Here is an 18,731-nt window from a genome sequence, read left to right as displayed (position 1 = left end):
GTTGTAAAAAAACAAAAAATGTAATAAAAAGTCACATGTACCCTAAAATTGTACCAGTAAAAACTACAGATTGTTCCACAAATAACAAACCCTCACACAGCTCCTTCGACAGAAAAATAAAAAAGTTATGGCTTTCAGAATATGGCTACCTAAATAATACAATTTTGGTGTTTTTATTGGGTAAGAGAGGTAAAACCTATAAAAAATATATAAATTTGGTATCGTCGTTATCATACTGACCCACCCGAATAAAGTTAACATGTAATTTGTGCCGCATAGTGAACGCTGTAAAATAAGAAAATAAAAAAATATGCCACAATTGCTGTTTTTTTGGTCATATTGCCCCAAAAAAAAATGGAACAAAAAGTGATCAGATAGTTGCATGTACCCCAATATGGTACCAATAAAATAAGTTATTCTGTGTGTCACCAGTGGCACAAGCTGGTCACGATTTGTGCACTTAAATGGCATATAAATAGAAAAATTGCAATTCTCACTTTGTACTATCCGATGTGCATTAATTTCAGGAAACACCTGTGGGGTCAAAATGCTCACTATACCCCTTGATAAATGCTTGAGGGGTGTAGTTTCTAAAATGGGGTCACGTTTCAGTGGTTTCCATTGTACTGGTACCCCAGGGCACTGCAACATAGCATCTGAAAACTAATTCCGCAGAAACCGCGTTCTAAAAGTCAAATAACTCTTTTTTCCTTCTGAGCCCTGCCGTGAGCCCAAACAGCAGTTTATGACCACATATGGGATATTACTGTATTCAGCAGAAAATTGCATAAAAAATTGTTCGTTCAGAATGTTGCCTTTCTGTACACCACCATAAAGGATGTAAAACAAAGCAATAAAGATGTGATCGAAGTGTAGACTTTCAGCTTTAATGCGGGGGATTAACAAAAATATTCCATTATCAGTTTAGAAATTACAGACATTTTTTTTACATTGTCCCTCAAAAGTAATTTAATAATTGACTAATAAGCCGTTTCATGACCGGGTGTGGCCCGTTTCCTCCTTATTTCTGATTTAAAAGTATTTATTGAAATATTGCTTTAAAAAATAAGTTACAAAACATTATCCCTACGCAGAGGGAATTACTACACAGAAGTAAAGGCTTTGGATATCAGATAGTAATTAGGACGGCAGCATATCACGAAACATCATGTTAAAAAAATCAAAGCATGTCAGGATAGTTTGATAAGAAGTCAGTCACATGGAGAAAAGGTAAGAGGAGTCAACACCTATGGTAATTAAATATCACAGCATCTAGATTAAATCACAGAGTATTATGATACAGAAGTTTCCTTCTTTTTCATAGTAAAAAAATAAAAGGTCTGAAATGGTTTCCAAGTGTTGAATTTGCATTTGGTAGCTGTTCATGGGAACTCTCAATATGCGGTCCAGAGAGGTGTCAATTCAACTGAAGCTAAACATATGTCAGACATAACAGAAACTTTAGGAGTGTCCAATGTAACAATTTGATACATACCTAAAAGGAAGGAATGCGCTGGCGAGCTCAGCAACACCAAAAGCCTGGAATTCTTTCCTTGGTTCACAACTTCTAGTCAAGTCAAGAACACTCTCGAGGAGGTAGGCGTATCATTGTCGAAGTCTACAATCAAAAGACAACTTCATGAATATAAATACAGAGGGTTTATCCCAGATAAAAGCTAATAGTAACACTCACGAACAGAAGATTTGCTAAACTTTGCTAGAAAACTTTTTAAAAAGCTGTTCCGGAAGAAGATTCTTTGGAGAGATGAAACCCAGATAAACTTGTACCAGAAGGATGGGAAGAGAATAGTATTTAGAAGTAAAGGAAGGGCTCATAATCCAAAGCACACCCCATCATCTGTCAAATATTGTGAAGATAGTGTGGACATGTTATGGCTGTCAATGGAACTGTCACTGTTTTTTTGGGGGATAATGTGACTGCAGATAGAAGTAGCAGGATGAATTCTAAAGTGTATAGAGCGAGACTTTCTGCTCAGATTTAGTCAAATGCTGCAAAACTGATGGGACAGCGTTCCACTGCACAAGTGTATAATGACTAAAAACAAGTAACCCAAGAGCTTCTTAAGGCAAATAAATTGAATATTCTTCAATAGGCTAGTCAGTCACCTGACCTCAATTCGAATAAGCTTGCATTTTACTTACTTAAAGGGGTTTACCCACAAGGGACATTTATGACATATCCACAGGATATGTCATAATTGTCAGATAAATGCGGGTCCCAGCTTTGGGACCGCACCTATCTCTAGAACGGGGCCCCTAAACCCCGTTCTACCTCTGTGTGTGTCGGCTGATTTCCGACCATGATGGTGAAAACAGCGTAGCTCGCTGAGCTACGCTGTTTTCGTAAGCCCCATAGAACTGAATGGTTATTCCGCAATTGCTATTCACTACTATGAGAGTTACGGAAACAGCGTAACTCCTGACCATAAAGTCAGGAAGTGGCCGGGAGTCAACAATAGCAGAGTTTATGGGGCCCCGTTCTAGAGATAGGTGAGGGTTTATGACATATCCTTTGGAACATCCCTCGTGGGAAAACCCCTTTAAGACAAAAGGAGCAACTGAAGGCTCCTGCACTAAAGGCCTCGCAAAGCATCTCAAAGAAGGAAACTCAGCATTGTGGTGATGTACAGATGCTAAATTATGAAAACTCTTTTACTGGCCAAATATTTATGGACCTGACCGTGTGTGTGTGTGTGTTTGTGTATATATATATATACATATATATATATATATACAGTGAAGGAAATAAGTATTTGATCCCTTGCTGATTTTGTAAGTTTGCCCACTGTCAAAGACATGAACAGTCTAGAATTTTTAGGCTAGTTTAATTTTACCAGTGAGAGATAGATTATATATTTAAAAAAAAGCAGAAAATCACATTGTCAAAATTGTATATATATTTATTTGCATTGTGCACAGAGAAATAAGTATTTGATCCCTTTGGCAAACAAGACTTAATACTTGGTGGCAAAACCCTTGTTGGCAAGCACAGCAGTCAGACGTTTTTTGTAGTTGATGATGAGGTTTGCACACATGTTAGATGGAATTTTGGCCCACTCCTCTTTGCAGATCATCTGTAAATCATTAAGATTTCGAGGCTGTCGCTTGGCAACTCGGATCTTCAGCTCCCTCCATAAGTTTTCGATGGGATTAAGGTCTGGAGACTGGCTAGGCCACTCCATGACCTTAATGTGCTTCTTTTTGAGCCACTCCTTTGTTGCCTTGGCTGTATGTTTCGGGTCATTGTCGTGCTGGAAGACCCAGCCACGAGCCATTTTTAATGTCCTGGAGGAGGGAAGGAGGTTGTCACTCAGAATTTGACGGTACATGGCTCCATCCATTCTCCCATTGATGCGGTGAAGTAGTCCTGTGCCCTTAGCAGAGAAACACCCTCAAAACATAATGTTTCCACCTCCATGCTTGACAGTGGGGACGGTGATCTTTGGGTCATAGGCAGCATTTCTCTTCCTCAAAACACGTCGAGTTGAGTTAATGCCAAAGACCTCAATTTTAGTCTCATCTGACCACAGCACCTTCTCCCAATCACTCTCAGAATCATCCAGATGTTCATTTGCAAACTTCAGGCGGGCCTGTACATGTGCTTTCTTGAGCAGGGGGATCTTGCGGGCACTGCAGGATTTTAATCCATTACGGCGTAATGTGTTACCAATGGTTTTCTTGGTGACTGCGGTCCCAGCTGCCTTGAGATCATTAACAAGTTCCCCCCGTGTAGTTTTCGGCTAAACTCTCACCTTCCTGAGGCTGAACTCTTAATGGTTGGTAGGGGATCAAATACGTATTTCTCTGTGCAAAATGCAAATAAATATTTATAATTTTGACTATGTGATTTTCTTTTTTTTTTATATATAATCTATCTCTCACTGGTAAAATTACCCTAGCCTAAAAATTCTAGACTGTTCATGACTTTGACAGTGGGCAAACTTACAAAATCAGCAAGGGATCAAATACTTATTTCCTTCACTGTATATATATATATATATATACATATACACATATATATGTGGTCCAGATGGTTTTGAGAGGTCATTCTCTTCATGTACAGCCTTTAGATTTGGCCTCTGCGGCGTTCCTTGGGGATTCCTTTGCCTAATGATATCTGTTCATGATCCCTTCACTACTCTAGATATTGTCTGATGTATAGGAATAGGAAAGCTATTATACTGTAATTTTTAATATACCTCTTCTTTCTTCTTTTTTATAGATTGAAGTCTCGATATTGATATTGGAAGACACTTGCCAACTGGAACAAGGAATTCTGTACACATGTGGCCTCTTTTTTTCTGTCATAGGAGAGTGTTATTGAATAAAAAAATTTCATTTAAATTTTTATTTAGATTTTTCTTTATCTATGTGAACTGCAATAATGTTGTTGATTTTGCACAGCTCCACGACATCTGCCATCTATGTTTGTTCAGTATCATTTGGGTTGCTTATTGACTCTTTTTATATATATATACACGTTTTGAGCCGTGAATGATAGCTCCGCAACGGGGGAGTTCTGATTCGAAGGTACAGGTTTTTGCTCATTTTCCAGAGATCCCTTAATAGGAGTAATACTACGCGCCTCTGTGTTGATGATAGATCATCGCATTGGTTGAGTATTTCTTCGTGGGACTTGAGTTCTGCACGCTATGAGAGCGGGCGTTCTCTTGTCTCTTGGGACATAAGGTATTCCAATTGAGCAAAACCTACCACTGTGCATCTTATACACAGTTTTCATACACTCCTTCTTGACTAGCGGAATGTGTTATTCACGACTTCATTAGAGGTATTTTAGTGGTATCTCCACCCTGTAAACTGTAGTTCTGGCATATTTGCCCTTAACAATCATGGCGTAGTATGTTGCATTGACCCTAACACGACTGTGCGATTTGATGGGCCTCTGCTAGTGATGTAATCATGTCAGCTGTTGCGTCGCTGTGCATCGTCATGGCGAGTCAGATCACATGTGATAGTCTTACCCAATGGATAGATAGAGTTGGGGCATGTGCAGTTCGGTGTTTGTAACGCCGGAAATTTTAATTCCACACATGTTCTGTTCAGGATGTCCTTGTTTCTCCAGATTGGTGAGTGCCAGCTATTGTGTATTATAATGTGATTATTAATCAATATGCAATTAATGCATTACACTATTTTATAGGCACGTATGACACTCGTTGGAATTTTAAAGTTCTTCATACCATTTGTCAATGTTTGACTCTTGTACACATATATATAATATTTTGTTACACTGTTACACGGGGTATTTTTTTCAACATGAAGTGTATAATTGCTGCTATTTAGATGATTTGTTAATTGAGCTTTGTGCTCCCTATATATACCTGTGTGTGCTTTTCACTAATTGCTTGAAAATGCTTCCATGGAGGAAGTGAAACGTTGCTGTGTTGGGTGAATAAATTTCATTTTTTGCTATTGAGTGCTGCTTCTTTGCTCGATTTTTTCCATATACCTTATTGGGAGAACGTCACTCCCTGTTATTTGAAGCTTAGCACCAGCTGTTTTTGTTTTTTTGCACAGTGCTGCTCCTATTATATGTTTGTTTCTGTTCTATATATATATATATATATATATATATATATATATATATATATATATAGAAGATCCAAACATAGGAGCAGCACTGTGTCAATAGCCAGAAACGGTTGGTGCTAGCTTCAAAATATCAAGGAGTGACGAGCTCCTCATGCATATATCCAAGAAAAAGAGACTGGAAGCAGCACTCAGCAAAAAAATGTGAATTTATTCACCCAACACAGCAACGTTTCACTTCCTCCATGGAAGCATTTTCAAGCTTGAAAATGCTTCCATGGAGGAAGTGAAACGTTGCTGTGTTGGGTGAATAAATTCACATTTTTTTGCTGAGTGCTGCTTCCAGTCTCTTTTTCTTGGATATATATATATATATATACAAGCTACCGTTCAAAAGTTTGGGGTCACCCAGACAATTTTGTGTTTTCCATGAAAACTCACACTTATATTTATCAAATGAGTTGCAAAATGACTAGAAAATATAGTCAAGACATTGACAAGGTTAGAAATAATGGTTTTTATTTCAAATAATAATTTTCTCCTTCAAACTTTGCTTTAACAAAGAATGCTCCATTTGCAGCGATTACAGCATTGCAGACCTTTGGCATTCTAGCTTTTAATTTGCTGAGGTAATGTCACCCCATGTTTCCAGAAGCCCCTCCCACAAGTTGGATTGGCTTGATGGGCACTTCTTGCGTACCATACGGTCAAGCTGCTCCCACAACAGCTCTATGGGGTTGAGATCTGGTGACTGCGCTGGCCACTCCATTACAGATAGAATACCAACTGCCTGCTTCTTCCCTAAATAGTTCTTGCATAATTTGGAGATGTGCTTTGGGTCATTGTCCTGTTGTAGGATGAAATTGGCTCCAATCAAGCGCTGTCCACAGGGTATGGCATGACGTTGCACAATTGAGTGATAGCCTTCCTTATTCAAAATCCCTTTTACCTTGTACAAATCTCCCACTTTACCAGCACCAAAGCAACCCCAGACCATCACATTACCTCCACCATGCTTGACAGATGGCGTCAGGCATTCTTCCAGCATCTTTTCAGTTGTTCTGCGTCTCACAAATGTTTTCTGTGTGATCCAAACATCTCAAACTTCGATTCGTCTGTCCATAACACTTTTTTCCAATCTTCCTATGTCCAATGTCTGTGTGTTTTTGCCCATATTAATATTTTCCTTTTATTAGCCAGTCTCAGATATGGCTTTTTCTTTGCCACTCTGCCCTGAAGGCCAGCAACCCGGAGTCGCCTCTTCACTGTAGACGTTGACACTGGCGGTTTGCGGGTACTATTTAATGAAGCTGCCAGTTGAGGACCTGTGGGGCGTCTATTTCTCAAACTAGAGTCTCTAATGTACTTGTCTTGTTGCTCAGTTGTGCAGCGGGGCCTCCCACTTCTCTTTCTACTCTGGTTAGAGCCTGTTTGTGCTGTCCTCTGAAGGGAGTAGTATACACCGTTGTAGGAAATCTTCAGTTTCTTGGCAATTTCTCGCATGGAATAGCCTTCATTTCTAAGAACAAGAATAGACTGTCGAGTTTCACATGAAAGCTCTCTTTTTCTAGCCATTTTGAGAGTTTAATCGAACCCACAAATGTAATGGTCCAGATTCTCAACTAGCTCAAAGGAAGGTCAGTTTTATAGCTCCTCTAAACAGCAAAACTGTTTACAGCGGTGCTAACATAATTGCACAAGGGTTTTCAAGTGTTTTCTAATCATCCATTAGCCTTCTAACTCAGTTAGCAAACACAATGTACCATTAGAACACTGGAGTGATGGTTGCTGGAAATGGGCCTCTATACACCTATGTAGATATTGCATTAAAAACCAGACGTTTGCAGCTAGAATAGTCATTTAGCACATTAACAATGTATAGAGTGTATTTCTGATTAATTTAATGTTATCTTCATTGAAAAAAACTGTGCTTTTCTTGCAAAAATAAGGAAATTTCTAAGTGACCCTAAACTTTTGAACGGTAGTGTATATTACATATGAAAGATCCGGTAGAGCTAATTTGCTGAAAACAATATAACTCTTTAATAATTAAGATAGTTGCATTTTATGCTGGTAATAGACACTGTAGACAAAAGGAAGAGCATAAACCCTTTAGTAACCAGCCTATTTTGTGCCTTAAAGGTGTTATACTATCAGGGACATTTAAGACATATCCACAGGATATGCCATAAATGGCAGACAGATGCATGTTCCACCTCTGGGACCCGCATCTGTCTCTAGAACGGGGCTCCCTAAACTCCATTCTACATCTCTGTGTTGTGGCTGACTCATGTGATTCCCGACCATGAAGTCGAAAACAGAGTAACTCGCTGAGCTACGCTGTTTCCGTAAGTCCCATAGAACTGAATGGTAGTTACGGAAACAGCTTAGCTCACATGCTCACATTTTCGTCTTTATGGTCGGGAATTACATGCTACAGCCGCAACACAGAGAGGTAGAACGGGGTTTAGGGAGCCCCGTTCTAGAGATAAGTGCGGGTAAGAGAGGTGGGACCCACATCTATCTGACATTTATGACATATCCTATGGATATCAGAAAAAAGGAGATTTTTGAAGCAGCACTAGTCCCGAGTATGGTGCGGTGCACGCTGTCAAGCCAGGCAAACCCACTCCAGCACGATGTATATCCAAAGAAGTAGTAGGACAACAGCACACGTCTTCAAATCATCAAAGTGGTTTTATTGTCAAGACATCCACAAACGACAAGCAACGTTTCGACCCATAGTGAGTGAAGGGTCTTTGTCAAGCCTAACATTATGTCTAAAAACATCGTTATAAATGGGTGAATACAAATGATCACATGGCCCATTCCAACCAGTGAACATCGTGAATCTGGTCTCCCAGGTGAAGCATACATTAGTCTTAATGACATACATCAAATAGTTATATAATCTTCAAAAACGTGAAAAACTACAATGTGTAATACATCTTTAATACATCATCATCAATCATATGTCAATCATTGTTATTACAATAGAAAAGTGAAGGAGGAAAGTTCACCACACTCCAGGTTCCAGCTACGATCACAGAGCTCTACTGTGCATGCTCAGCAATCAATCATCTCTGCTGTGCAAAAAATAAATAAAGACCAGCGTTCGATCAAAAATGGTAATCAAAGTATGTATAAATATAAGACATCCTCAGTCATAACAGGAATCCATCATACTGCAGCTCCATATCTGTATATTTTAAGGCAAAATTAATTCAATAATTAAAAACGTCTTCACTCTGTATAAGTCACATGTGAACAGGGCAGACGGAGGGAGAAGGGATCAGGTTCATATTACTTCATGATATCAATCACTAGAAGTTAAATATAAGACATCCTCAGTCATAAACAAGAATCCATCATACTGCAGCTCCAAATATGTATATTTTTGAGGCAAAACTAATTCGATAATTAAAAACGCCTTCACTCTGTTTAAGTCACATGTGAACAGGGCAGACGGAGGGAGAAGGGATCAGGTTCATATTGCTACATGATATCAATCCCTAGGAGTTAATGTCATCAAATACTGTTTAGTGTTAAACCGCCTACATAAATCGCATCACCGAAGTGATTCAAAAACTTTCTAGGGAATGCTTGTAACTTCTGTCCGACAAATCATGTTGGACAATCATACCGCACAAAACACGAGATTTATATAATGATGATAAAAACGCCTTCATTCCGTGATGTTAAGTCACATGTGAACAGGGCAGACGGAAGGAAAAGGGATCAGGTTCATATTACTACATGATATCAATCACTAAAAGTTAGTGTCATCAAATACTCTTTAGTGTTAATTAGCCTACATAAATCGAATCACTCAAAGTGATTAAAAGACTTTCTAGGGAATGCTCGTAATATCTGTCCAACAAATCATGTCGGACACCTATACCGCACAGAACACAAGATTTATATAATGATGATAGAGCATCAACCATAGCCCACCCAATCAAAAAATCACTATACTCAAAAACATTGCATAAAAAATATACAGATGGATGCCAACATGAAAGAAACCGCTATATATACCGATTATAGCGGTTCCTTTCATGTTGGCATCCATCTGTATATTTTTTATGCAATGTTTTTGATTGGGTGGGCTATGGTTGATTTTTTGAAGTGATTTTTTGATTGGGTGGGCTATGGTTGATGCTCTATCATCATTGACAATAAAACCACTTTGATGATTTGAAGACGTGTGCTGTTGTCCTACTACTTCTTTGGATATCCTATGGATATGTCATAAATGTCCCTGATGGGAAAACCCTTTAATGACGGAGCGATTTTTTCAATTTTCGGAAGGTTGCATTTCAAAAGTCATAACCTTTTTAGTTTTCCGTAAACATAGCTGTTTTTCCCATTGATTTCAATGGGCAGATGTTTGGAGGCGTTCAGCTTCCATTTTTTCAGGCATTTTTCGAGGCATAAATACGCCTGAAAACACTGCGTGTGAACATACCCTCATGATTGATATAGATTCTAGTTCACAAATTCCATGTTATTTCCTATTATCATGTATACAATTTTTTTCAGTAGTAAACCTACAGCAAACCTCCAAACAAGGTACGGCGAGACAAAGGGGAATCCCCAATCAATCTAGGAAACAACCTACAAGCGCACAAGTGCAAGGGACATAACATCCCAATAAAGTATGAAAGTAAATACCATGGATAGTAAAAAAAAATATAACTTTATTAGTACATAACAATACATGCTATAACGATATTAGATATAATGAAAAATATAGCGGATCATATATCAAGAGGAGTAGCGATCTGGTAAAGATGACAGCATACCATAAGGAGCACAAGAAACAACCAACCTCAAACACCGTCCCAATACTAACATGCCATGGATACAAGGGAAATAGAATGTCAAATAAGAAAAAAAAAAGAAAAAAGAAGTATATATGGCTATATCTGTTGGAAAAATACTGCCCGTTACACAAAGTACATAGCACAAATATGCTAAGGATGAATAACGTGTATGCAGACAACATTAACAAATGAGTGCCAGATAAAAAGAATGAGAAAATCAAGTACCTGTAGACATGATGAAAGCAGGGGACATGGAGAGATGGCACAGAGACGCCTCGACACGCGTTTCGCCTGCGACCGGCTTCGTCAGGAGGCTAATCATATTTAAAAGATATGGGGTTTTTATACTAATATAAGTGAACAGCTGATTCATTGGTGGCACCTGTGGGGTGCACGAATAGGCGGCGCTCCATAGCCATGATGCAAAACACTGCATCATCAGGAAACGCCAAGCTGTCCACGGCGTGACGATGCCTCTCACTTACTGAGACGCACGTCACCATAGTAACGTGAACAAACAAGTCAGGCACTCCGAGATGCAGTGCCCACAGCGCATGCGCCAGTGAGCGTCTGTGCAAATAAAACACAGAGACCATCAGGGAATACGTAATAGGACAAAGCTGCATAATTCATAGATAGATTGGCCACAAACTTAAATACTTATGAAAAACAGACCCGAACAGGGAATAACATATACAGATAATAACATAATTACATAAAACATAAATAAATACAATAAAAATATATATAACTGATCAGTGCATGATCGATAATATTGATATTTACACAAAATTCATAATTTATAAATAGTAGATATATAAATGATTCAGTAAAAATATGAATTTAATTAATAACATATATATATTGAGAAAATTTATATAATAAAAATAAAAATAAAGTTAGAAAATAATAAAATTAAATATAAACAGTATATACATAAAAAAACAGAAATATATGAATATATGCAAACAGTGCTACAAATAGAATAAATAGGTGTAAAGAAAATTATGGTGGACAAAATATAGAATAAAAAATACTAAAATAAAATGTTGATACAATTAATGAGTGAAGAATATAAAAATAGTGAAAGTGAATAGTGAAAAATAAGACAAAATTTAATAATAAAGTTGAAATAAATACACATAAATATGCACAATATGATAACGCATAAAAAAGGAAGGCGTTAAGTGAAAAACCAAAAATAAATAAAACAGTGTGTGATGCATACATAAATATAGAATACAAATACGAATGTATAATACAATACAAATACAGAGCAATTATTTTATAAAAATAAATAACTATATAAAAAATATATAGACAGCAAAAAAAATAATACATACACAATAATAGCCAATGAATAGAGAATATAAAATATAAAATAAAAAATAATAAAAAATAAAGAATATGTGAAAAATAAAGAATAAAGAATGAAAAATAATAATAAATAAAATATAACATAATAAATAATGATAAAATAAAAAACTAAATAAATATGAAATATGAAAAATGATAATAATAAAAAAATAATTAAAAAAAATAATAATAATATTAAACACAAAACAATAACAAAAAACGAAAAACAGAAAACACAAATAACAAAAAACAAAAAAACAAAAAACAAAAACAGAAACGAAACAAAAACACAAACAAAAAACAAACAATAAAAAACAACAAACGAACAAAAAACTAAAAAACTAAAAACAAAAAACAAACAAACAAACAAAAGGAAAACACACATAACTGATTATAATTAAACAAAAGGCCATAAAATTAGACAGCATGTCCAAGAAGTGGTCAACCATGGTCCTCACGCTGAAGGGTGTATCTCTCATAGGATAATTGATGGCATCAATGAAACCAGCAACACTAGAATATAGCAAAACTGAAGTTAAAGTCATGTTATATTAACAATCAAAAAGCAATCCCCCAAAACTAAAATTCGCGCTACTTATAATGATTTATAAAAAAGGTTTGAAGCTAGTGGCCTCATTGAGGCCAAAATGTGTAGTGGTGTTTAACAGGGTAATCCACTTCATTTCTTTTTTTAGGAGGGCTTTACGTATATCGCCACCTTTACAACCCAATTTAACCCTATCAATGCCCCGAAATCTTATACCACTAGGGTCACAGGAATGATGTTGGTGGAAATGTCTGGGGATCGGCTGTAATTGGTCAACATCTTTGGTATTACATGCCGTACGGATCTTACTAACGTGTTCAAGTACACGTGTCTTAAAAGACCTGCCGGTCATGCCTATATAGATCAAATCACAGGGGCATGTTGCAAAATAAATCACAGCCTCCGTTCTACAGGAAATATTGAACACATTCTTGTATTCCTGAACTTTTTTGGAGTCATAGAAAGAGGATGACCGTATAATAAATTTACAGGCAGCACAGCTGCCGCAATTAAACGATCCCCAAGGTGGGCCACGACTACCAAATTGACTCATTAGAGTCTTGGAGATATAATGACTGGATGTCAAGAGATCACGCAGATTTTTTTCAGCACCAAGGACAGCAGTCAGGACACTATAGGAGAACCATACATTTTCTACAAGAATTCTCAAATTCAAAATATTTCTCATTGGAACCTTTTTTGTTGTTAATTTTCAGAATGTTGTCCATAGCATCTACTGTGCTGCTATGGTGATGCCAATGTTTTGTGTTTTTTTTTAAATTTTACTAGGTTTTATCAATTACAGTATAATTACATTTATCTTTGGGACTTAAATTTGAAGGAAGTATTATATTACGACACTATTAAGTGAATGTCCATCATTTTTACAACATTATAGTGTTTGTCAAATATTTTTCACTAATCAATTCTTTAAAGTGTAACTAAACTTTTAAAAAAACTTTTGACATGTCATAATGACATGTCAGAAGTTTTGATCGGTGGGACTCCGAGCACTGAGACCCCTATGATCACATTAACAAAGCTACAGAAGCGCTTGGGTGAGGGCTGTGCCACTTTGTTTCTAATCGACTTTTCTCGGCACGTTGTATGGGCTCAATCAAAAGTCTGTGAGTCCGTACACCGCTCGCTCATCTTTCCGAGAAAAAACAATCAGAAACTAAACAGCACAGCGCTCACCCGAGCGCTACTGATGCTGCGTTTTAGCAATTGGTGGGTGTCTCAGTCACTATGACATGTTGAAAGTTTGTTAAAAGTTTAGTAACCCTTTAATATAACTTTATAGCAGTAGAAGAGTTTCTTATTCAAATCTCCTGCATAAATTTAAATACCAGCTGTCACCAGTACGGGGAGCTTAGGACCTTACTGAATACTGTTTTATTATTGAGTTCAATATATAAATAGTATGAAGCACCCTCTAATGGTGTCTGGAGACAGCTAACATTGTATCAATCAAAGGGGCTTTCCCATAATCATTTTTTATCACCTATCCACAGGATAGGTGACAAATTTCTGATCGGTGGGGGTCCGCCCGCTCCGACCCCCACCGATCACAGGAACGGGGTTACCTTGCTGTACCTGAGAGCCCCATAGGAATGGAGCGGTAGTGCGCATGCTCGACTATCGCTCCATTTAATTCTATGGGGCTGCCGAGCGCCACCGTAACATAATACTCATGTTTGCCTACTGATCAGTCCAAAATTATGGGCATTATTATGGCATTGCCACCCCCACTCTTTGCTAATAAAACAGACTCTACTGGTCTGAGAAGGATTTACACTAGATTTTGAAACATGGCTTTAAGGATTAGTATCCACCTACAATTGATTTGCCAGCTCTAACATGAAAGAAATTTGTCAATCTAACTTGCTGGAAGGTGGTATCCCATGACAATACTCTTTAGAATAACCTACTTTAGTGCTATTATTTTATTGGGAGGACGGTATGACTGCATTCTTACTTGTATGCACCTACAGTATTCGAAGTGGATGAATTTTCAAAATGATTGACCCCGCAAAAAACCCACAAGAGGTGTTCACATATATTTGGCTGCTCAGTGTATATCTACTAGTATTTACCGTTTATGCTGAATGCATTGCTGATTGTCACAAGTGGTGACAGTTTGTGCCATGGTCTGACCTAGTGAATCAGGATTATTATCCTCCTTCGTTCTTGCCATTACAGTTTAATCTGCAAGCAGTGATGTCTATTTATGTGCAGGACGTTGTAGATATTAAAATTGCAGTAGGTAATCTTTCATAACATTTTGTAATCAGACATTCCAACATGTAGTTGCGCATCAATAAAAACACCAGATATTCAAATAATGGAATACAAAAATGAAAATAGTGGCAGACTTCTGCTTCAAAAGACATATCTTTCTATTACACTTCCTTGCAAGAAGCAAAAATGGGAGCATTTTGTTCCCCATTGAATATAATCAAAATCTTATATCCCTCTGTGTTTACATAAAGAGAGCTGTTTGTTTATACTTCATATCGATAAGCCTGCAACTGATTATATATTCTCTTTTCTTTTTTTTTCTTTTTTTCCGTATCCAAGAGAATTATGTATATTTTATGATAACCCAAAATGACTTGTACATAAAAAATACAGACTTTAAAGATAAAAAGGATTAGTAGCAGGTAATGCATTTTCCATGAGTGGCTATAGGGCTCTCTGTTCAAGGATGTACAGGCTGCATACAAATGAACTGATAAAAGTCTGAAGCTATGGATGGGCAGAAAGACTCATGCTTTGCTGAAGATGATTCTTAAAGTTACAATAAATCAGACAGACAGTGTCGGCCTTTGAGGATAAACCTGTGATGGCTTGTTGTACCACTTCGAATCGCCTCTGAGGCCCAGGGACTAAAAAGTGCCTGGATGTCACATTAAATCTACCGGGAGGATGGAGCACTTCAAAGAAGAACGCAATCAGATCTGATAGAAAATACATTTTCTGAAAGCTACTGACGAAAAAGTAATCTTTGATGTGGATGTTGAATAACAATTGATATTGTCTTCCCTGACATTTTTCATTATTGCCGTCTTATACAGCCTACTTCATGTATTAAAGTAATATTAACTGTTTGACAGGGACAAATCCTCAAACTATCTCATAAGCAATTGTTTCTGAATTGTCTTAGCCCACTGTCTGTAAAACCTGTCCCAATAACTGCACTTAAATATGATACCATACACTTGACTGGCCAGGCAATATCTGATTTCAGTATTATGCCAGAACTAGTCTCCAAGGAATATTAAACACAGCTACAGTAAATTATTACTAAATGTCCATAATTTAAAGGGGTGGGGGGGGGGGCAGATTGAAGCTATATGTTTTTATAAGCTGATGCTAGTTCTTCAGATTTTATAGTAAAATTAGACAATTTATTGAGATGATCTTATTCAAAACCATCTTCTAAACGGGGTAACTTTACCTGTTCTCTCATTTCCTGAGTGTTAGGGACAATGACAGAACTCATGTATAGTTGTTATGCTCTGCCAGGCAGAAAACAGTTATAAGTGAGACCTCATATCAGCAGGGATTGATGGAAATAACTAAAAAGACAACAAAGCTCAAAGAAGAAAATACATCAATACTGGGGAATGTTTCTTTAATAAATTATTGACAAACCTCAGGTCTAAATTGATAATAAAAATAAAGACATTTTGTATAGACTGGCATTACAGCGGTATTATGAATGATAACTGATGACCAGACCCAAAAGGCGACATTCTGCATCAACTCTACTTTATATGTACTCTAAAAGTCAGCATCGACAGCATTTAATAACAATAATAGTAAAAATGTAAGAAAAACTAAATTTTTTAAGGTCAGCAAGGGTGTAGCTGTACGGTGTGCAAAGGTATTAGTCACACCTGGGGCCTGAGGGGCCCATAGGCCTCTCTGCCACATAAGAAGATTCCAGTATGACACATGGTAGGTGGGGGTCCTGTTACAGATTTTGCATTGGGGCTCAGGAGCTTCATGTTACACCTCTGAAGGTGGGCCATATTTGTCCCATTCATACTCATGTATGAGCCGGACAAGAGATTCGCAACTTTATGATAGTGTAAAATAATTGACTCTGCAATGTAGGTAAGGAAACTTAAACACATTCAATGGACAAAAATGCTTTTATTCATAATGTCTGGCTGCATCCAGATTCTATACTGTACTAGTCTTCTGTCATAAATGTTTATCTCTCCCAGTATAGATCACTTATTTCTATTTTCTCTTGGGCCAAAAGTTTCTAGTCCTTCATTATCTACTGCATCTATTATTTTAATGCCGGATTTCAAATTGAAACATTAATTCCTTTCCACTTGGATCACTTTTTGGGCAAGACTCTTGTAGCTATATGTTTCTGTGGAGCAATAAGAAAACACCATATGAATCACAGAGAAATATTTTCCAGTCTGTCTTTGGAATTCAAGCTCCAAACCTTCTGGAAGACAACTAGCCCTCTTGCCATCCCTCCCCTGATACTGTTGGGCACATGGGCCACCTAAAATACAGTAGGTTTTAATTTTCCACAGAATGTACACTCTCTCAGAAACTATTAATGTTCTGTGAAAGAAATATGACCAAATATTTTACTCTATGTTCTTCACATCATAAGCAAAGAAACAACAGCAAATAAAATTATGCTTTTTAAATACATTAGCCTTTATCACAATGCTGATCCCCTCCTCACTCTTTTTCACTCCAGTGCCACTTTAAAGAGGCTCTGTCACCAGATTCTCAAATCCCTATCTCCTATTACATGTGATCGGCGCTGCAATGTAGATTACAGTAAAGTTTTGTTTTTTTTTAAACTTTCATTTTTGGCCAAGTTATGAGCTATTTTATATATATATGCAAATAAGCTTTGAAATGGACAATTGGGCTTTTTTTTTTTTCGTTATGTCCAACTGGGCTTGTATTGTCAGAGGTGTCAGGATTCTGAATACACATGACGTCCAGACTGGATTTCATGTTTATTCATTATCAGGACACTTGATTAACGTTAATCTCTGTGCAGGGGCGTAACTAGGAAAGACTGGGCCCCATAGCAAACTTTTGACTGGGGCCCCCCCCCTCCCCTGGGTGTCACACAACCCCCCCTTGTAGATAGTGCCTTTTTTACAGCCCCCCCTGTAGATAACGCCATACAGCCCCCCTGTAGATAACGCCATACAGGCCCCCCTGTAGATAACGCAATGCAGGCCCCACTGTAGATAACGCCATACAGCCCCCCTGTAGATAACGCCATACAGCCCCCCTGTAGATAGCGCCATACAGCCTCCCCTGTAGATAGCGCGCCATACAGCCCCCTCTGTAGATAACACCATACAGTCCCCCCTGTAGATAACGCCATACAGCCCCCCTGTAGATAGCGCCATACAGCCCCCCCTGTAGATAGCGCCATACAGCCCCCTCTGTAGATAACGCCATACAGTCCCCCCCTGTAGATAACGCCATACAGTCCCCCCTGTAGATAACGCCATACAGTCCCCCCTGTAGATAACGCCATACAGCCCCCCCTGTAGATAACGCCATACATCCCCCTGTAGATAACGCCATACAGCCCCCTCTGTAGATAGCACCATACATCCCCCCTGTAGATAACGCCATACAGCCCCCTCTGTAGATAACGCCATACAACCCCCTCTGTAGATAGCACCATATAGCCCCCCCTGTAGATAGCGCCATACAGCCCACTCTGTAGATAGCGCCATACAGCCCCCTTTGTAGATAACGCCATACAGCCCCCTCTGTAGATAACGCCATACAGACCCCCCTGTAGATAACGCCATACAGCCCCCCTGTAGATAACGCCATACATCCCCCTCTGTAGATAACACCATACAGCCCCCCTGTAGATAACGCCATACAGCCCCCCTTGTAGATAACGCCATACAGCCCCCTTTGTAGATATCTACAGGGGGGACTGTATGGCGTTATCTACAGAGGGGGCTGTATGGCATTATCTACAGAGGGGGCTGTATGGCGTCATCTACAGAGGGGGCTGTATGGCGTCATCTACAGAGGGGGCTGTATGGAGTCATCTACAGAGGGGGCTGTATGGCGTCATCTACAGAGGGGGTTGTATGGCGTCATCTACAGAGGGGGACTGTATGGAGTTACCTACAGGGGGGGGCTGTATGGCGTTACCTACAGGGGGGGCTGTATGGCGTTACCTACAGGGGGGACTGTCTGGTGTTACCTACAGGGGGAACTGTATGGCGTTATCTACAGGGGAGACTGTATGGCGCTAACGCCATACAGTCCCCCCTGTAGGGAACGCCATACAGTCCCCCCCTGTAGGGTACGCCATACAGCCCCCCCTGTAGGGTACGCCATACAGCCCCCCTGTAGGTAACGCCATACAGTCCCCCTCTGTAGGGAAAGCCATACAGCCCCCC

The sequence above is a fragment of the Rhinoderma darwinii genome, chromosome 1 (genome assembly GCF_050947455.1).
Source record: "Rhinoderma darwinii isolate aRhiDar2 chromosome 1, aRhiDar2.hap1, whole genome shotgun sequence".
In the NCBI taxonomy this organism is placed as follows: Eukaryota; Metazoa; Chordata; class Amphibia; order Anura; family Rhinodermatidae; genus Rhinoderma; species Rhinoderma darwinii.
The sequence above is the reverse complement of the archived record's forward strand: the minus strand, read 5'-3'. Positions refer to the sequence as shown.